Source organism: Jaculus jaculus, chromosome 10 (assembly GCF_020740685.1).
Source record: "Jaculus jaculus isolate mJacJac1 chromosome 10, mJacJac1.mat.Y.cur, whole genome shotgun sequence".
Classification (NCBI taxonomy): Eukaryota; Metazoa; Chordata; class Mammalia; order Rodentia; family Dipodidae; genus Jaculus; species Jaculus jaculus.
Window position 1 is genome coordinate 107232309 of NC_059111.1, and position 19574 is coordinate 107251882.

The window sequence follows — 19574 nt, forward strand, 5'->3', positions numbered from 1 at the left end:
CCTTTGCAGGGTAATAGTGGCTAAAGATAGTCCATACCAAATCAGCATGGCTGAGTCCCAATAAAACTTTATTTATGTACACTGATGGCAAATTTCACACATTTTCATGTGCCACACAGTACTATTCTTCACCTGATTCCCTCATTTGTTTAAAATTGTAAAAAGCATTTGGAGTTCAGGGGTTAGCCAGAAGGGAGAGTTTCTGGAGAAACCTGATTCTTGCCATGTGTTTTCCCTTCTCTCTCATCAGTCTGTCCACTTTTGTCTGCTTTCTGGCACACACGCCACTGGGCACTCAGGCTGCTGAGCACACATATCGCTGGGCACAGCTTATATTCCAAGACTTTTCTCCCTCTTCCTCTCTTTCCCCCATTTCTCTTCCCTTTTCTGTTCCTCCTCTCCATCATTGGCTACTATATTGCTGAAGTAAATGACTTTCCTCTGAACTATATTTGAACACTGCGCATTGATTACTCTAAGTATTTCCTTTTTCAAGAGTAATTTGAATAATGTAATACAAGTCATAGTGATTCTCATAGGATAGTAATTCATTCAGAAGTCTAAAATGGGTTTATATTCCTTGCAGAAAATAAATGCATAATTGTAATAATCTCCCGGTTGTTATTTTTATTTGAGACAAGGTCTTGCTATTTCTCCCAGGTTGGCCCCGAATTCACAGCAATCTCTTGCCTCAGTCTCCCCAGTGCTGGGGTTACAGGCATGAACTACCATACCTGACTCCTCTGATAATTATTAGACATATAGATTTCTTTTTGCTGGGTTGTCAACCTCTAAAAATATGCAAAATTGGGAAGCACTGTGTTAAATCTTAGACCTCAGTTATTTGGACATGGCTCAATAAGGAACAGACCAATAGAGTGAATTTGCATTATAAAGGGATACGTTAAATTGGATTATTTATAGGATATGAGCTGTGCAATCCAATGATTGCTGTCTGCAGGCTTGAGCATCAAGGAGCCTAGTGCCTATTCAGTCCATGAAGCTGGATGTGTGAGAGTTGCCATCTGACATCGAAGGTCTAGAGGATTCATGGAGAGCCATTAGTCCACACTGGAAGACTGATGAACCTAGGTTCCTGTAGAAGACAGATTCAGGTTCGCTGAGATGAACTTCCAGACCAGGCACAGTTATGGAGGAAGGGATATTTATTGAAGTCTACAGATCCAGGGGAAGTTCCCTAACTGGCAGAAGAAACTGGCCTGCTTTCACAGGCCCAAGCAGACAGCGCCAAAAGACAGAGCACAAGCCAAAAAGCCAAAAGCCATAGCACACTTCAGGAACTCCAGCTAGGCACACTTTGCATATCTTTAGATTGAATCTGAAACCCACCACCACACCTTAAGAGCCACCCAGTGGCATTGCCTCCAGCCAGGTGACTGCAGATGCAATCTACAAACAAATAAATAACTGAATATATTGGGGGCCATCTATTCTATTCAAACCACCACAGTTAGATGTCCGCAAGGGATAGCTGAAACAGCACAGGCTTACACACAAGTGAATCATAAAGACAGCCGAGTAAAACACTCACCAGCAAGAAGCACGGGCAGCCAGGGGAAAGGGGCTTGCGTTCTGTTCTCTCAGAGCCTGTTTATAGGTAGCCCACCTCCAGAAGGGCCGCCCACACTGAAGAAAGGACTTCGTCCCTCAGTTAACCCTTCCTGGAAACCACCTCACAGACCCATCCAAGAGTCCCGACTCTTGATTCTTCATCTGATCAAGATGACCACAGAACTCAATCATCACACTTGGTTTCAGCTAATTTCCACTAAGAGCCAAACTTACTCCATTGTTTTGCTTCATTCTTCTGTCCACTGCCTAATTATTTCAGAGAAAACTCCAGATAGCATAGAATATTTTAGTTTCCGTTTTAGACATATTTTATGTGTCTCTGGAAAATGGCTATTTTTATCTTTATTTTACAACATTATAGAGTAACATAATCGTATCTAAAAGTAATGCCAATATAGTTAGATATTGCCCTATATTTGCATTCCACCCGTTTTTTCATAATTGTTTTATGCAGTTTCTTTGATTAAAGTCCACACACTGACTCACTGATAAGCTTCAGAAGTTGCTTTTTTTTTTTTTTCCAATCATAATGTCTTGGTCCCTTTCTCTCTGTTCTCTGAGTGCCTTTAAAAAGTAATGCTAAAAGAAATCGAGGGCCATCTGTGCCCTCCGTGAGTCATATTAAGCCGTCTTCCCAGCCCTGCAATTAAAGATTTGATCAAACTCATATTAAGTTCTTTTTTTTTTCTAAGAATATCTCAACCTTCTGGGAGGACTTTCTATCAGGGGAACATACCTGTTTCTATTCTTTGTAATATTAGCATTCCTTCAATATCATTAGTGTAATCATTACATTAAAAAACAGACACTAATATGATGTAATTGATGTTGGCAAAATTTTGATGTGTAATCATGTCATCATTTGCTTTCCAAATGCTTGAAATTCTTCCTTAAATCCAGAACTTTTATTAGTGTTATATTCTGTCTGTTTAAAACCTGTCTGTGTGTGTGTGTGTGTGTGTGTGTGTGTGTGTGTGTGTGTGTGTGATGTTACTACATGTGAGTTGGGGCATGCACATGTGGAAGTCAGAGGATGATTTCAGGTCAGTTCCTGCCTGCGCTGCATTTGTGGCAGGGTCTCTTTTTGTTGCTCACCCCTCCTCTCACGAGCAGCTCACCACAGCTTTGTACATGATGTCTGGGGATCAGAACTCACATACTCAGAGTTGAGCAGGGAGCACTTTAGAACTCATCTTGAGTCCTCATAGGAAAGAGAATGAATGTTTGGTTCTTTTCCTTTATCTGAAAGTTTGCAAATTAAGTTGCTTTTTAGCCTTCTTGAGCAATGAGAGTTACATTTTGTCTGGCATTATGTATGTCAATCCACCTCAGTTCTTGTTGGGATTCGTTGACCCACTTCAGGCCAGTGAAAGTACCTTGTGTTTAGCTTTTAAATCTTTTTAAAATTTTTATTTATTTATTTATTCATTCATTACATACAGAGAGAGAATGAATGGGTGCACCAGGGCCTCTAGCCACTGCAAATGAACTTCAGATGCATGTGCCACATGTGCATCTGGTTTACATGGGAACTGGGGAGTTGAACCTGTGTCCTTAGGTTCCACAAGCAAGTGCCTCAACTGCTAAGCCATCTCTCAGCCCAGGCTTTAAAATCTTTTTGACAAGACTTAGTAGTTTTAGTTAGTTCTTCCTTTGAGAAAAAGCAGGGTGTTGTAACCTAGTTCATTCTCATCAGGCACCTGTCCCCTTTTCTCCTCTCTTCCTTTACTTCTCATGCAGGACCAGTCTCTCTCCTCTCAGGAAGTTCTGCTCTCTGGCAAAGTCCTCAGACAGAAAATGAAACCAGCTACCCAGAAACACTACTGGTCCTGAAATTAGGACACGTAGGTCACTTTTTTTTTTTTTCATTTTGTACTGTGCATGTAGCTGCATTATGTCAAAAGAACAAAAACAGGCACATTCTAAAAACTAGTCTCATTTGTGGTACACTCTGAGGCGTTCTGAAACATGGCCTTTGGGCTTCTAGTTTACTCATTACACATAAACACAAAAGACATTATGTTCTGCCCAAGTATTCAATAAATGCTTTTAAAGCAAATTTCAGTGAAATAATGATATCTTAGGCTTTTAGAGTTGCAAGTGACTTTAGAGAATTTTTTTTTTCTGATACCACATTTTTACATGGAAAAAATAGAGCCTAAAATTTAAGTGGTTTTTCCAAATTCACAGTGCAAGTTTAATGCCCAAATCATCTGTTATTTAATGCATTGTTTTCTATAATGTATACAACTTGTGGGTTGCATGAGATTTGGAGGCATTAATTAATTTGAATATTGTACATTTCAATGGTTTATAGATCATTTCTGTCTTCATGCCTCTTCTCCCCTTCTCTCTATTTTTTTCTTCCTCCCTTTTTCTTCTTCCTTCTCTCCCCCTCCCCCACTTTCCCTCTCTCCCTTTCATTATGTAAATAATGGTGAAGTTCATAGCAGATAATCAAGCCAAGGTTCAGATAGCTTCCAAATTCTGCTAGATAAAAACCAATCTGCCCAGAGGGTACACTTAGGTTGTAGGAGAAGCAGAGGAAGGAGATGGGTAAGAAATCTGCTCTTTGTCCGACATTGATGAATTGGGGCATTAACAGGATTTCCTAGCAAAGAACTTAGCTGCTGAGACCTAAGAGACTAAGAAAAATGTTAGGACATGGAGGAGAGTCCTGGGCATGTGGGAATTTTCTGGGTTATTAAAAAAAAAAAAGAAGAAGAAGAAGAAATGAGTGAGTGAGAGAGAGAGAAAAGTCACCTAATCCACCTAATACATTTGTACTTCTGTTATAATTAAAGTGATAACACCAGTTTTAGTCCCTTGAATGTGTTCACCATTCTATGTTAAGGCTTCCTTTCCCTAAAATGTTATTTCTAGGTAATTATCCTCACTAAAGAATGTAATCTGTCAGACTGTCTTGCTAATGTTCTTCACAATGGGGGCTGCTCCACTGAATAAAAACTGATTTAATGAGGAAAATTAGATACTTAGAGGAGTTGATTATTTGGGGATTTTCTTCCAAGGTGAAAAATATCATCTGTCTCTAAAAGAACCTTTCACTGAGCCCAATGCCTCGGTTGCAGGATGAGAGGAGGAACCCAGACTCTCTTAGGGGAATTCGCTTAGATTATAGGTCGCTGGGACCCCAATAATGTAAATTTCTTGCATGTCCTTAATGGTTTTGGATTTTAGAGTAACAGTGACGTGGAGCAAGGGTCAAGGGTCAAGGAAAGGCCTGTTCAAGCCAATCCACCAGCATGTTCCACTTTGTGTTTCCTATTCAGCAAAACCTCCTGATGGAAGCAAGAAAGCATGCAATTTCTCAAGTTAACTTGCTGACTAGGTTTAACTGAAATTAAAACTTCACAACAATAAAGAGAATTTTTGTAAAATATTAATATGCTATAGAACTAACATTGTGAAGAACTGGAATTGTAAAGAACACAAGTATTTTAAAGTAAGATCCCAGAAAGAAACATTCAAGGCTACACCAACAAGAATGGTTGATTAAAATTTCAGTGGCAGGGTTGGAGGGTTGAAGGTCTACAGAAAAATAACCTTGGGTTATCATAGTCCTCGTACGTGGCCATTCATTGTCCACTCGTTTCTGTGACCTACCGTCCTATGACTAGTAGATAAGCCCTTTTCAAAGGTACAAACAGATGTAGTAGACAGTCTCAGGTTGTTGGGATGAACTTCTAAACCAGGCGCAGAAATGGAGGAAAGGAATTTATAGAAGCTTACAGATTCATGGCAAGTTCTATAATGGCGGAAGAAGCTGGCACACTGTCACAGGTCCACACAGAGACAAAGGCCACCACCAACAGCAGCAAGCCCATTTCAGGAGCTCCATAATGTCAGAGATCCAGCACTCTGCCTGGCTTTTGTCTGGAAACAGAACTGTCCCCAAACACACCGGTGGGTGCACCCTAGTATCTGCCCACAGTGACACCTAGACAGCTAGAGATCTAAAGCTTTAATTGGGGAACATACATCTAAGCCACCACATTTTGCCCCTGGCTCCCTATCATCTACATTGTAAGTTGTATTTAGTCCAGCGTCAAAGGTCCCCATAGTCTTTATCAATTTAAGATAGGTCTAAAGTCCCAAGTCTCATTTCAGATTTAAGATAGCTGCAAGTCATGTAAAATCAAAATAAGTTATATATCTTTAACATATGAAAGCACAAAGTAAACACTTTTAGCTGTTATAAGGCATGACAAGGAGAGACTAGAACAATGCAAACTCAATAACCATCAAGCAAACATCAAAATTCTATAGTTCAAGTCTGATATTACAACAAATGACTGACAAATCTCTGAACTTTCCAATTCTTCCCTCCAGCTAGGCTGAATAACCAGAGTAAATTTCCAACACGAGCAATCAGCACTACACGGTACCCCTTGCACAGTCCTGGTATATTCAAAACATTTTCACGTCTCCATGGAAACCACAGTCCAACTATCCACGTCTCTACTGGCCTATCGGTGGTCATCACGCCCTGTCTGTATGCCGTGTCTCAGCAGCAGCTCTGGGAGCCATGTGCAATTCATAATGCACTCCACATGATCGTCCAGATCAAACACAGTTTATGGGAGGAAGGAATTTGCTGAAGTTCACAGATGCAGGGGAAGTTCCATAACAGCAGAAGTCCCCCGCTCCCTTCACAGGTCCAGGCAGAGAGAAAACAAAGCAACACACCCAGCAGCATCCATCAAACACACTCCTGGAACTCGGTAACGCCAGAATTCTAGCACTCTGCATGTCTCTGTCTGGAAATAGACCTGCCCCCAAATACACCTGGAGCTGGACCCTAGGTGCTGCCCACAGTGACATCTCCTCTCTGCAGGCAGCTGGAAACCTAAAGCTTTACTAAAGCTGGATCTATTAGGCGGCAGGGGGGGGGGGGTATCCCTTTAAACCACCACAACAGACCTCCAGTATCCACCAACGCAAAAGCTAAGATGTCATCATATCCCATCTGTGGCCTGACACAGATTTCCCTGCTATGCTACCACTTGCCTACATGATGTACCTACCAATGTATTGGAGAAGGGTGTGGGTTACTAGCTTTTATTGTTCTGATATGATAAAAATTTCATGAAACTGTTACTTCATTGGAACAAGAATTTGAAGTAACCTGAATCTGTGTTCCCAGGTCATGGTCACTGATATTTGGCTCCATAATAAACTACCTCTTTTTCCCTATGAAGTTGTTAAATGTATTTTTTTTTATTATCAATTAAAGTACAGAGTTTATAATGTGTATGCTAATTCCCATTATGTGGATTATTTTAGGGGCTGCCTAAATGCATATTTTTTCTCTGTTAGGTTGCACTGTAATTATTTTATATACCTTGATCATCCAGTTCTTTGATGGATGTTAATATTCACATGTCTTGGCACATAAAACATCCCTTATATAAAAGCAAGTTATGTGATAAACAAGAGCTCAGATTGAGTTTATCTATAATGAAGGTTTGTGGATATTGACATCCAAATAATATTATCTTACAATTCAATCCCCAAAGAGAATGGTGACCTCTTAAGTTGATAAGTCCCTTGTGCATATATTAAAATTGTTCTTTTAGAGATCTTTGCAGTTCAATACCTTATAAACATTATAAAATATCACATATAATAAGAATCTTTACTTAAGGTTCTTGAAATTTTAAAGAAATTATTGTGAAGTTTGATATAGTTTTAGTGTATCACCTGTAAAGAGTTTCTAAAAGTTTTGGGAAATTCATTATAATAGGGTTCTCTGGTAGGAGACAATAATCCCATGAAGCAATTTCAAGTGGGAACTTTATAGAAATTACTGATAATGATGGAGAGGTATTAGGGGAAACTAAATGGAGAAAGGGTTTATGCATATTGTTGAGGTAACATTCATTGAACTTCTGCAGACTGTAGGTACATTGTACATTGGATACTTACAAAAAAACAAAGTTAAAAATTTTTAATGTATAATCTTATTATTGACAATTTCTAGCCTTACATACAATAAATCAAGATAATTCCCTCCCTTCCCCCAATTTTCCCTTCACTACTCTACTCTCCATCATATCCCCTCCCTCTCTCCATTAGTCTGTCTTTTATTTTTATGTCATTGTCTTTTTCTCCTATTATGATTAGGTTTTCAGTGCCAGGCATGTATTCCCTCCCATAGAGCAGGCCTCCAGTCCAATTACAGAGCAGTTGGTTTTTCCTAGAACAGACATGCCACTACCGCATCCCTTCAATCATTTGGCCTGGCTGGCCAAACTTGAGGCTTCCAGTGTCGATTGTTTTCACCGCTGATGACCTCTGTCTCCCATAGGGCTGCATGCTGTGCAGCTTTTTCAGTCAACTGGTCTATAGGGATGAGGTTTTCATCTCAGCCTGAGCTTCATTTCTCAGTGACCTTACCACCCAGGCATGTGTAGTCTTCAGCAATAGGGTCTTCCCATCTGTTTCTCATGGGAAACCAAGGGCCTGGGCAATAGCCTGCACTGTTTTTGAGGAAACAGGGAACTCCCTGGCCAACAGCTCATTGAAAGGCATCCCATTCCTGGCACTGAAAATTCTCTACTAACAATCTATGGCTTCTGGATGTGCCATTATCCAACAAAGTAGGTTTTTGTATGTCTTATTCAGAATATCTTGAATTTTGATTTACCCACCCACCCGTCTTTTACTCAGTCCCTTCCCTTGGCCTTGCTTAGGCCATTCCACTCCCTGTAATCTGTTCTTCTACTTACATATATGAAAGACTATCCCCTTAAGTCCTTCCCTCTCCTCCCTCCCTCATAGCTGTTTTTCTAGCTTTCTGGCCTCTGCTACTGATTTTTTGGTTCCAGCTCACACACAAGTCTATACACTTGTAGCTATGATCCACATGAGAGACAACATGTGATATTTGGCTTTCTGGGCCTGGGTTACCCCACTTAGTAGAATCTCCTCCAGATCCATGTATTTTCTTGCAAATTTCATAATTTCATTTATCTTTACTGCTGAATAGAACTGCACTGTTTATATGTACCACATCTTTATTATTTATTAATCTGTTGAGGGACATCTAGGCTGCAGTAACATGGTTGTGCAATTTTCTCTAAGACAGTGAGAAGAGTCATTATGATATATGCCTAGAAGGGCTATAGCTGGATCATATGGTAAATCTATTTTTATCTCTCTCAAGAACCTCCACACTGATTTCTACAATGGTTGTACCAGACGACATTCCCACCAACAGTGTAGAAGGGTTCCCCTTTTCACACATCCTCACCAACATTTATCATCTTTTGTTTCCTTAATGATAGCCATTATGACAGGAGTGAGATGGAATCTCAAAGTAGTTTTGATTTGCGTTTCCCTTATGGCTAACAATATAGAACTTTTTTTTTGATGATAATGTTCCATCTGTATTTCTTCCTTTGGGAACTCTCTATTTAGTTCCATAGCCCATTTTTCAATTGAGTTGTTTGATTTCTTATTTTGTTTTTTGAGTTCTTTGTATATTCTGGATATTAATTCTCTTTCAGATGAATAACTGGAAAAGATTTTCTCCCATTCTGTAGGTTTTCTCTTTGTTCTATTCACAGCGTCCTTTGCTGTAGAAAAGCTTTGTAATTTCATGATATCACAGTGGTTGAGTAGTGGTTTTATTTCCTGAGCAAGTGGGGTTATATTCAGAAAGTCACCCTAGGCCAATATGTTGAAGGGTTTCCCTACTTTTTACTCTAGCGGATTCAAAGTTTAAGGTCTGATAATCAGTTCACTAATCCATTAGGACTTGATTCTTCTATATGGAGAATGACAAGGATCTATTTTCATTCTTCTGCATATAGATAACAGGATTTCCCAGCACCATTTGTTGAAGAGGCTGTCTTTTCTCCAATGCAAGTTTTTAGCATTTTTTTAATCAAAAATCATATGGCTGTAGCTGCCTGGATTAACATCTGGGTCCTCTATTCTGTTCCATTGATCTATGTGCCTATCTTTGTGCCAATACCATACTGTTTTGTTACCATGGCTTTATAATATAGCTTATAATTAGGTATGGTGATACCACCAGCCTTATTTTTGTCACTCTGTTCTTCTTGGTTATTTCAGGGTCTTTGTGCTTCCATATGAATTTTAGGATTATATTTTCTATTTCTGTGAAGAATGCCATTGGAATTTAGTGGGGATTGCATTAGATATGTATGTGGTGGTTAGACTATAATAGATGGTCCCCAATATATTCAGTTATTTGTTTGTAGTTTGCATCTGCTGACTACCTGGCTGGAGGCAATGTCACTGGGTGGATCTTAAGTTGTGGTGATGGGTTTCTAATTTCAATCTAAAGATATGCAAAGTGTGCCTAGCTGGAGTTCCTGAAATGTGCTGTGGCTTTTGACCTTTAGGCTTATGCTTCTCTCTCTCTGCTTGGTCCTGTGAAGTCAGGCCAGCTTCTTCTGCCATTATGGAACTTCCCCTGGATCTGTAAGCTTCAATAAATCCCTTCCTCCATAACTGTGCCTGGTCTGAAAGTTCATCTCAGCAAACCTGAAGCTGTCTGCTACAATGTAGATTGCTTTTGGTAAGATTGTCATTTTCACAATATTGATTCTTCCAATCCAGGAGTCAATTCTAGTGTTTTCTATAATTTCTGTCGTGTTTTAAAGTTCTAATTTTAGAGATGCTTCATTTCCTTGGTTAGATTTATTCAAGGTACTTTATTGTTTTTGAGGCAATTGTGAATGGGAGAGATTCCCTGATTTCATCCTCAGCATGTTTGTTGTTAGTATATAGGAAAGCTACTTATTTGTGTGTTTATTTTGTATTCTGCTACATTGCTGAAAGTGTTTATCAGCTCTAACAGTTTGCTGTCGAGTGTTTAGGTCCTTTATGTATAGAATCATATCATCTGCAAATCATGATAATTTGATTTCTCCCTTTCCAATTTGTATCCCTTTTATGAGTGTCTCTTGCCTTATTTCTATAGCTAGAATTCCAGAAGTATAATTCCAGTAGTATATTAAATAAAGGTGGAGACAGTGGACACCCTTGTCTTGTTCCTGAATTTAGTAGAAAAGCTTCAAGTTGTTCCCCATTTACTATTATGTTGGCTGTAGGTTTGTCATAATTGGCCTTTATTATGGTGAGATATGTTCCCTCTATTCCCAGTTTCTGTAGGACTTTTATCATGAAGGAATGTTGGATTTTGAGGAACACCTTTTCTGCATCTATTAAGGTGATTATGTGATTTTCATCATTTAGTCCATTTATATAGTGTTTTAAATTTATCAATTTGCATATGTTGAACCATCCCAGCATTTCTGGGATAAAGCCTCCTTGGTCAGGGTGACTAATCTTTCTGATATATTCTGGTATTCTCTTTGCCAATATCTTGTTGAGAATATTTTCATCTATATTCATGAGGGAGATTGGTCTGTAATTTTCTTTTTTTTATTTTGTTCTGTCTTTGTCTTGGTTTTGATAACAGGGTAATGCTGGCTTCATAGAAGAGTTTAGTAGAATTCCTTCCTTTTCTATTTTATGGAAAAGTTTGAGAAGCAGTGGTGTTAGTTCTTCCATGAAGGTCTGGTAAAATTCACCAGTGAATCCATCTGGACCTGGAATTTTTTCTAGTTCTGAGACTTTTTATAACTGTTTGGATCTCTGTACTTGTAATAGGTCTATTTAATTCATTTATCTCATCTTGATTTAAGTTTGGTAGATCATATGAATCAAGAAAATCACCCATTTCTTTCAGATTTTCATACTTAGAGGTAGATATTCTTAAAGTATGTCCTTATGATTTTCTGAATTTCTCAGTATCTATTGTGATGGTGCCTTTTTCTTCTCTAATTTTATCAATTTTTGTCTCCTCTCTTCTGGTCAGATTTACTAAGGGTTTATTAATCTTGTTTATCTTTTCAAAGAACCCACCCTTTGTTTCATTTATTCTTGGGAGTTTTTTTTTGGGGGGGGGTCTATTTCATTAATTTCTGCCCTAATCCTTATTATTTCTACCCATCTACTGATTTTTGGTTTGCCTTTTTTATTGTTTTTGCAAAGCCTTAAGATGGCACATTAAATTGTTTACTTGTGATCTCTCTAATTGCTTAATATAGGCCCTTAGAGCTATAAATTTTACTCTTATGATTGCTTTTACTGTGTTCCCAAAGGTTTTAGTATGTTATATTTACATCATCATTTGGTTCTATGAATTTACTGATTTCTTTTTTGATTTCTTCAATGACACATTCATCATTCAATAGTATACTGTTTAGTCTCCATTAATTTGTGTATGCTCTATAGCTTTTCTTATTGCTGATTTATAGTTTAATCCCATTGTGGTCAGATGGAGTACAAGGGATTATTTCAATTTTCCTGTATTTGTTGAGATTTGCTTTGTGTGCTATATATGATCTGTTTTACAGAATGTTCCATGTGATCCTAAGAAAGAAGTATATTGATGGAATGTTCTGTAAATATCTGTTAGGTCCATTTGTTCCATGACATCATTGAATCCAGATGTCTCTCTGTTTATTTTTGCCCAGATGACCTGTCAGTTGATGAGTATGGGGTATTAAAATCACCCACTACAAATGTGTTTGGTGTTATCTGTTACCTTAAGTCTAGTGGTATTTGTTTGATGAAATTGGGAGCTCCTTTTTTAGGTGCATATGTGTTTAAGATTGTAATGCCCTCCTGTTGGAGTTTTCCTTTAATCAGCATAAAGTGACCTTCTTTATCTTTCTTTACTAATGTTGGTTTGAAGTCTACCCTGTCAGATATTATATTTATTATATTATATTATATTTTCTATCCTTTCACACTAAGACAGTGTCTATCTTTAATTAAGAGATGAGTTTTCTGGAGGCAACAAATGGCAGGATCCTGCCATTCAATCCAGTCTGAAAGCCTGTGTCTTTTTGTTGGGGCACTGAGTCCATTGATATTAAGGTACACATTTATTCTCTCCATTCTCCTTGGTTTGTAGTGCTTCCTGTTTTCCCTTTACTTGTTTAACTGTTATTTGAGCATGGTTTATTTTTTCCTGTTTCCTCATGTGTGTGCTTTGCTTTCTCTTCAGCATGAAAGATTCCTTTAAGTATTTTCTGTGGAGTTGGCTTAGTTGTTTTGCATTCCTTTAGCCTGTTTTTGTTGTGGAATGTCCTTATTTCTACTTCAGTTTGGATACATAGCTTTGCAGAATAAAGTAATCTTGGTTGACAGTTGCTATCTTTCAGAACTTGGAATACATTATTCCAAGCCTTTCTGGCATTTAAAGTTTGTGTTGAGTAATCTGCTGCTATTCTGATGGGCTTGCCTTTGTAGATGACTTGCTTTTTCTCTCTCACTGCTGCTTTCTATATATTTTCTTTGGTTTGAATGTTTAGTGGTTTTATGATAACATGGCAAGAAGTTCTTTCCAGGTTTTGTCTGTTTGGTGTTCTAGAAGCTTCCTGCTCTAGAAGTTTCCTATATGTGCACTGTATTTCTTTCCCAATTTGGGGAAATTTTTCTTCTATGTTTTTGTTGAAAATTCCTACTAGTCTCTGGATTAAAACTCTTCTGCTTCTACTATACCCTGAATTTTTATGTTTGGTCTTTTCATAGTATCCCAGATATATTGAAAGTACCGTTCATACCTTCCTATTAGCTTGTCTTTCTCTTTGTTGGACTGCATTAGATCTGTTTCCTGGTCTTCTAGTTCACGTAGTCTGTTCTCTCCTTCATCCATTCTACTGGTGAGACCTTCCACAGAGTTTTTTATTTGAATGATTGTGCCTTTCAGAGCTAGAATTTCTGCCTGGTGTTTCTTCAGCATTTCTATTTCCTTACTCATGTCTTATAATAACCTTCTTATATCACTAAGCTGGTTTCCTGTGTTCTCTTGGAATTCCTTCAGGAGTTGTTTGGTTTTTTTACTTTAATTCCTTTGTTTTCTTTTTTGATTCCTTTGATTTCTTCTTTGATTTCTTTGAGTATAGATTAAATCACTTTTTGAAATCTTTGTCAGGCATTTCATCTAAAACAGTCTCACTGGGGCCTTTTCTGATGGATTTATAATTTTGAGTAGGATTGTATTGTCTTGATTCTTTGTGGATTTTTTTATTATAATGTTTTGATTTTGCATCCTGATTTGATTTGAAAACGCTGAATTGGGTTTTCTAATAATCTCTTGCACTTTTATATTTGGAAGTCCAACTTTTTGTACCTTCAGTGTAGGAGTTTAAGGTATCAGATGAAGCTCTTGTACTCCAATCCAGCTGCAGTAATAATCCTAGGTGTTGAGTTTGCCTGCTATTCAAGTATTTTAGTTGGCTAGGTAGAGCATTTTACTGGCAATTTCTAAAATTCAACCGAGCAATATACACAATCAATAAAAAACAGCACAGGGTGTGCAAGTGTGTGGATTGAAACAAACAGATAACCTTAGAAAGCCAAATTCCCTAAGGGTGTGTGTTGCTGTCTACACTTAATCCTGTCAGCTGGGAGATTGAGATTTCTGTTCTGAATCAGACCCTACCCCCATTAGTGACAGAAGAAAAAGACAAAGGCCCTATGAATCTGAAAGAATTGAAGGCAACAATAATCAACCCTCAAATACAAGTTAATTGCAAATGGTAAAGACAACCTAGAATATGTAACCCATAACCTGTCCTGACATGGAAAGACAGATTAGCACTTCCAGTGCAAACCTATGTACCTGTTTTTGTTTTTGTTTTTGTTTTTTTATTTTTTTATTTTTTTATTTTATTTTTTTTTTTTTGTCAGTCAGGATCGTGACCTTTTGAGGTGGCTTCCAATCTCACCAATCCTGAGTGCCCACCTCTATCCCTCCATGTTTTGCTGTGGAGCTGGTATTCTGATCAGCTGTGCTGGATGCTCTGCTACTGGGGAGTGAATGTGTCCTCTGGAGGTTTGTGGCTCTGATGGTTGGGGGATGGGACAGTGCAGGAAGCCTGGAGTTGTATTGGAACTGCTCAGCTGATCCCACTTGTATCCCTTTCAGCAGCTCCTCAGCTGATCTCTACTGTCTCCCCTTAAGGTTTAATGAGGTTGCAAAATCCTCTTGTTTGGTCTTTGCTCCTGCAGCTGAGCTCCAGGCTGGGCAGGAGGGCAGGGGAGCATGGGGACCCACTCGGGCTGCCAGTGCTTCCATGGGATTCTGGTGTGTTTCTGCCTTTCTGATAAATCTTAGTCTCTCCTGCTTCTCTGCTGTGGCCAATAAAAACCTATGCACCTTCATATTTTGGAAGAAAAGTGTATTTTGCTGTGTGGTTTTGCTTAAATCCCTTTCAAAGCTGGTTCGATGTGACTCCTATTCAGCCATCTTACCCAGAAGTCTCCCCAGAAATTAAAAAAGGAAATTTTTGATGCTAGAATTGGGGTGTCAAGCAAAAGAAAATGAACACTATGAAGTATTTAACAACCGTGTTAGATGGCAGTAATTATATACTCTTGGAGAGGCAAGTGGTAAGGGCGATTAGTTTACATCATTAAATAAATCCGATGAGCGGTGTAGGTGGGTGGCAATGAAAATATGAGCCTTGGGGAAAAGGGAAGAGCAAGACACGGGCTCTGAACCTCAAAGACCCACCACTAGGATTCAATATGGTGGAAGTGATATTTGGAATATTTCACAATTATGCCTTAAAATACTTTCTGTAGAGTCCATAGGAGTCATCAGTCAATGATTTAAGACATTTCCTTAATCTATAATTTTGAATTCACAAAAATATAATTATTGTTATATGTTACAATTCTTGAAGAGTAACATTGTCTATTTCACAGGACAGAAAACCCAATAGTGTCACAGACAGATTCTTTTATTGTGTGAGAGAGTTGAGAAATGGTCTCAGTAACACAGTTCAGGTTGGCCTCAAATTCTCAATCCTCCTACTTCAGCCTCCCAAAGGCTAAAATTACAGCTATACACCACCTACCCCAATGGCAGATGAACTCTTGACTAAGAGACACATGATTCATCTGTACCTGGTGTGAGAGAAAGACGGAAGGGAGGATTAACTTGTCTCAATGTTTATATAAATACAGTTACCCACCCTAGCCATATTGTGACAGAATTTCAACATCTTTGGAACAGAACAAAAACATTCACAAATAGCTAATATCATACCAGAAAAGAGACGCCTATGTTCCAAATTGTTTTTCTGTTAGGTGAAAATGGGCTCCCATTATTTATTGTTCTTCACAGCCCTGGACATGTCATCCATCTCTGGGCTGGAATTGTGAGCTGAAAACTCATCAACATTTCTACCACCTGTGAACATCATCTGCACTTGGAGGGCATTTTCTCTCTGTTTCCCATGGAGTCCCATCTGCTTTACATACCTTATTCCTCCACATGTGATTAAAGCTTCCTATACCACCTGAGTGCCGAGCATAGCCGGGTTATGAAAGGTCTAAAGTACCACAGCCAGCAATCATACAGAGGAGAATTCAGACCTTCAGAGTTGCATGCATTGTTCATCCAATGTATATTTGGGGAGGAAAATTAAAATTCTGACAGCAAATACCTAATAATTTAAATCAGCAGGATCATTATTATGAAGAAAACTTTCTATACAAAATAACGTATGAATTTATTTTATTATGGACTTCTCTCCCCACAAGATTGATGAAGCTTTCAAATGAATCCAATTACAAATGACTAAAAAAAAAAAAATCGTGTATTACAATTGAGCTATACGTTGAGCCTTTCTACCTGAACGTCTTGTTAATGCTTTTGTGAAAATGAGTTCATCAGGCAGGGGACATGGCTAAGTGTCTAAGAGTGCTTGCTATACAACCATGAGGTCCAGAGCTTGATACCCAGCACCCACATGAGAAGTGAAGTGTGGACAAGTGCCAGGGATACCAGTGTGGACAGCAGAGTCAAGTGGAGCTCTGGAGCTTCCTGGGCAGCCAGACTAGCTGAAAAAATGGCAAGCTCCCCATTCAGTGAGGAACTTGTCTCAAGGAAATGAGGTGGAAGAGCAATAGAGGAGACCTAACATCCTCCACATGTATGCACCCAAGCATCTTCCCACACACATGCAATACACTACATTACACACACACACATGCACACACACACACTAAGTAAAATAACAATGATTATTTAATAACCAGAAATGGTAACTGAGAAATTATGCTGTTATTTATCCAGGAAAGGCTACGTAGGGTCTTATAGGGTGGTAAATATTTGATAATTCCTTTCACATAAACCATGTGGTTTACCTGAAGAAAAAAAAAATAAAAAAGCTATGTTTTGTTTTATGAACTGTTTCTGGCTAACAGGTAACACCCAAACTGAGAGGTGCCACTGCATATATAAAAACTCATCTCCTATCTTAGGCTCCCTTAGGAAAAAAAAAAATTAATATTTTAGCTTCTTAAGTTATATGGCAAGGAGACATTGCAAATGTTCCTCCTATTTGCATTTTTCATTCATACTTCTGGTTTCAAAGTTTTACTGAATTAATAAAAATACTTCTAGGGCTGGAGAGATGGCTTAGCGGTTAAGCGCTTGCCTGTGAAGCCTAAGGACCCCAGTTCGAGGCTCGGTTCCCCAGGTCCCATGTTAGCCTGATACACAAGGGGGCACACGCATCTGGAGTTCGTTTGCAGAGGCTGGAAACCCTGGCACGCCCATTCCCTCTCTCTCCCTCTATCTGTCTTTCTCTCTGTGTCTGTTGCTCTCAAATAAATAAATAAATAAATTTTAAAAATATTTTAAAAAATACTTCTAGAAGATTCACTCTCAAACGTGATATTCAATTGCATGTCCATTATCAATTTATTTTCCACTTTTTTGAGAAGACTTTTAGGTTGCTTTTACTTACTGTAGCAATAATTACAATTTCTCACACAAATGTTCAAGAGTTTCTGTAGGGTCTCTAACTAGAAATATTGCCACTGTCAGATATTTTCATCTTCAAATTTATTAGCTTCTACCAAATTGTTTTCCAAAGTGGTTGCCACAGTGATGGCATGAAAGGACTAGGTGAGACTTTATGGATACATAAAATCATATATATGGTGATGGTATGCAAATGGAAGTGAAACGCTGTAAGAAGCAACAGTAGAGGAAGGAAGGGAAGAAGGGGGAGCAGAGTAGCAGAAGAGATGCTCAAACTGCATTATATACGAACATAAATTGTCTCATGAAGCCCTGTGTAACAGTGCTTTTTAAAAATGCAGACAAAAATTTTAAAAAGAAATGTTTAGGTATTTAATTCTTTAAGAAATCTAGATACTATTAAAATATTTGCAATCTGACAAAAATGAAATAAAATCTCATTATAGGTTTAATTTATATTTCCTGTGTGTTAGTGTACCATTTAGTTGACCTATTTGTAAATTGCTGGCTCATGCATATTCCTTGCCAATCTTTCTTTCAGATTATTTTTCTTTCTCTTACTATTTGCAGAAGCTCGTAATATAACAGGACCCTGACTTTTATTAGAATTGTATCTTACAAATATCTGTTGTATGATATCTTGATTATAAAGGGGTTTAATTTCCACACACTTCCGTGCATGTGTTTTCTCATTATAACAAGTTCATTTTGTGTATTGATTAAAATGAACTATTATTTTATATCTTCTTTTACATATTTACAGGTTTCAGTTTTCCATTTGCACTTTAATTGATTTGGAATAGAAATTTTTGATAAATTAAGGATAAGGATTAAATTTTGTTTTTCAGCTTGAATACTTTCTCATAGATCTGGTGCCCACTCTAGTTAAAACAAAATTTTAATAGGTAATTACTCTAATTGCCTTTGCCTGTACTAAGACTGCTTAGTTTCTATTTCTTTTTAAAAAATGTTTTAGGGCTGGAGAGATGGCTTAGTGGTTAAGCGCTTGCCTGTGAAGCCTAAGGACCCCGGTTTGAGGCTCGGTTCCCCAGGTCCCACGTTAGCCAGATGCACAAGGGGGCACACGCATCTGGAGTTCGTTTGCAGTGGCTGGAAGCCCTGGCGTGCCCATCTCTCTCTCTCCTTCTATGTGTGTTTCTCTGTGTGTCTGTATCTCTCAAATAAATAAATAAAAAATGAACAAAAAATATATAAAAACTGTTTTAAAAAATTATTTCTGCCTGTGTGGGTGTGTGTATATGTGTCCCGAGGTGGGGGCCAGGAACGCTTGCTGCAAATGAATGTCAGAAACTTGAACATGTTTTGCTTCTAGCATATGTGGATGGCTTGGGAACTGAACCCTGGGCTTGCAGGCTTTGGAAGCAAGTCTTTATTACTGCTGAGCCACTTGTAGGCAGCCTAGTCCCAATTTTGGATGATCCAATTCTGTCTACACTGCTCCCCTTAAAGATTGTTTTAGTTATTCTTAGTTCTTTGCTTCTTGCATTTGAGTCTATCACTGCCTCAATGTCATTTATGTTCACACATGCTAATAATAAACAGACTAATTATTGGAATTTTGCTAGAAAATGAAGTTAATGAATAAAGGGATTTAAAAAATGATATTTTTATGATTTTGATTCTTCCAATCCATGAATATAGTTTGTTTTAATTTGTGATTTACCTTTAATAATATACAATGAAGTTTTTTTCATGAAGATTGTGAATATCAGTCAGAAATAGTAGTGCACACCTCTAATCCTAGCACTTGGTAAACAGACAAAACTGGGTGGATTGCTGTATGTTCAAAGCCAGCCTGGTCTACAGGGTGAATACTATGTCAACCATGGCTACATAATCACAGCCTCTCTCAAAAAGACCAAAAGAAGGGCTGGAGAAATGGCTTAGCAATTAAGACATTTGCTTGTAAAGACAATGGACCCATGTTTGATTCCCCAGAACCCACTAAAGCCCGATGCACAAGTTGGCGCCTGTGTCTGGCATGCTCATTCTCTCTCTCTGCCTCTCTTTCTCTCTTGTTCTCTCAACTAAATTAAAGGAAGGAAGGAAGGAAGGAAGGAAGGAAGGAAGGAAGGAAGGAAGGAAGGAAGGAAGAAGGGAGGGAAGTAAGGAA

At 38.3% G+C, this 19574-nt stretch overlaps 1 protein-coding gene across 1 annotated transcript in view; it reads left to right on the forward strand.

The window, feature by feature from the left end:
• The window catches only part of Cntnap2 (contactin associated protein 2), a 1990154-nt gene that overhangs the window by 1261855 nt on the left and 708725 nt on the right, over positions 1-19574 (forward strand). The gene's annotated exons all lie outside the window — the stretch shown is intronic.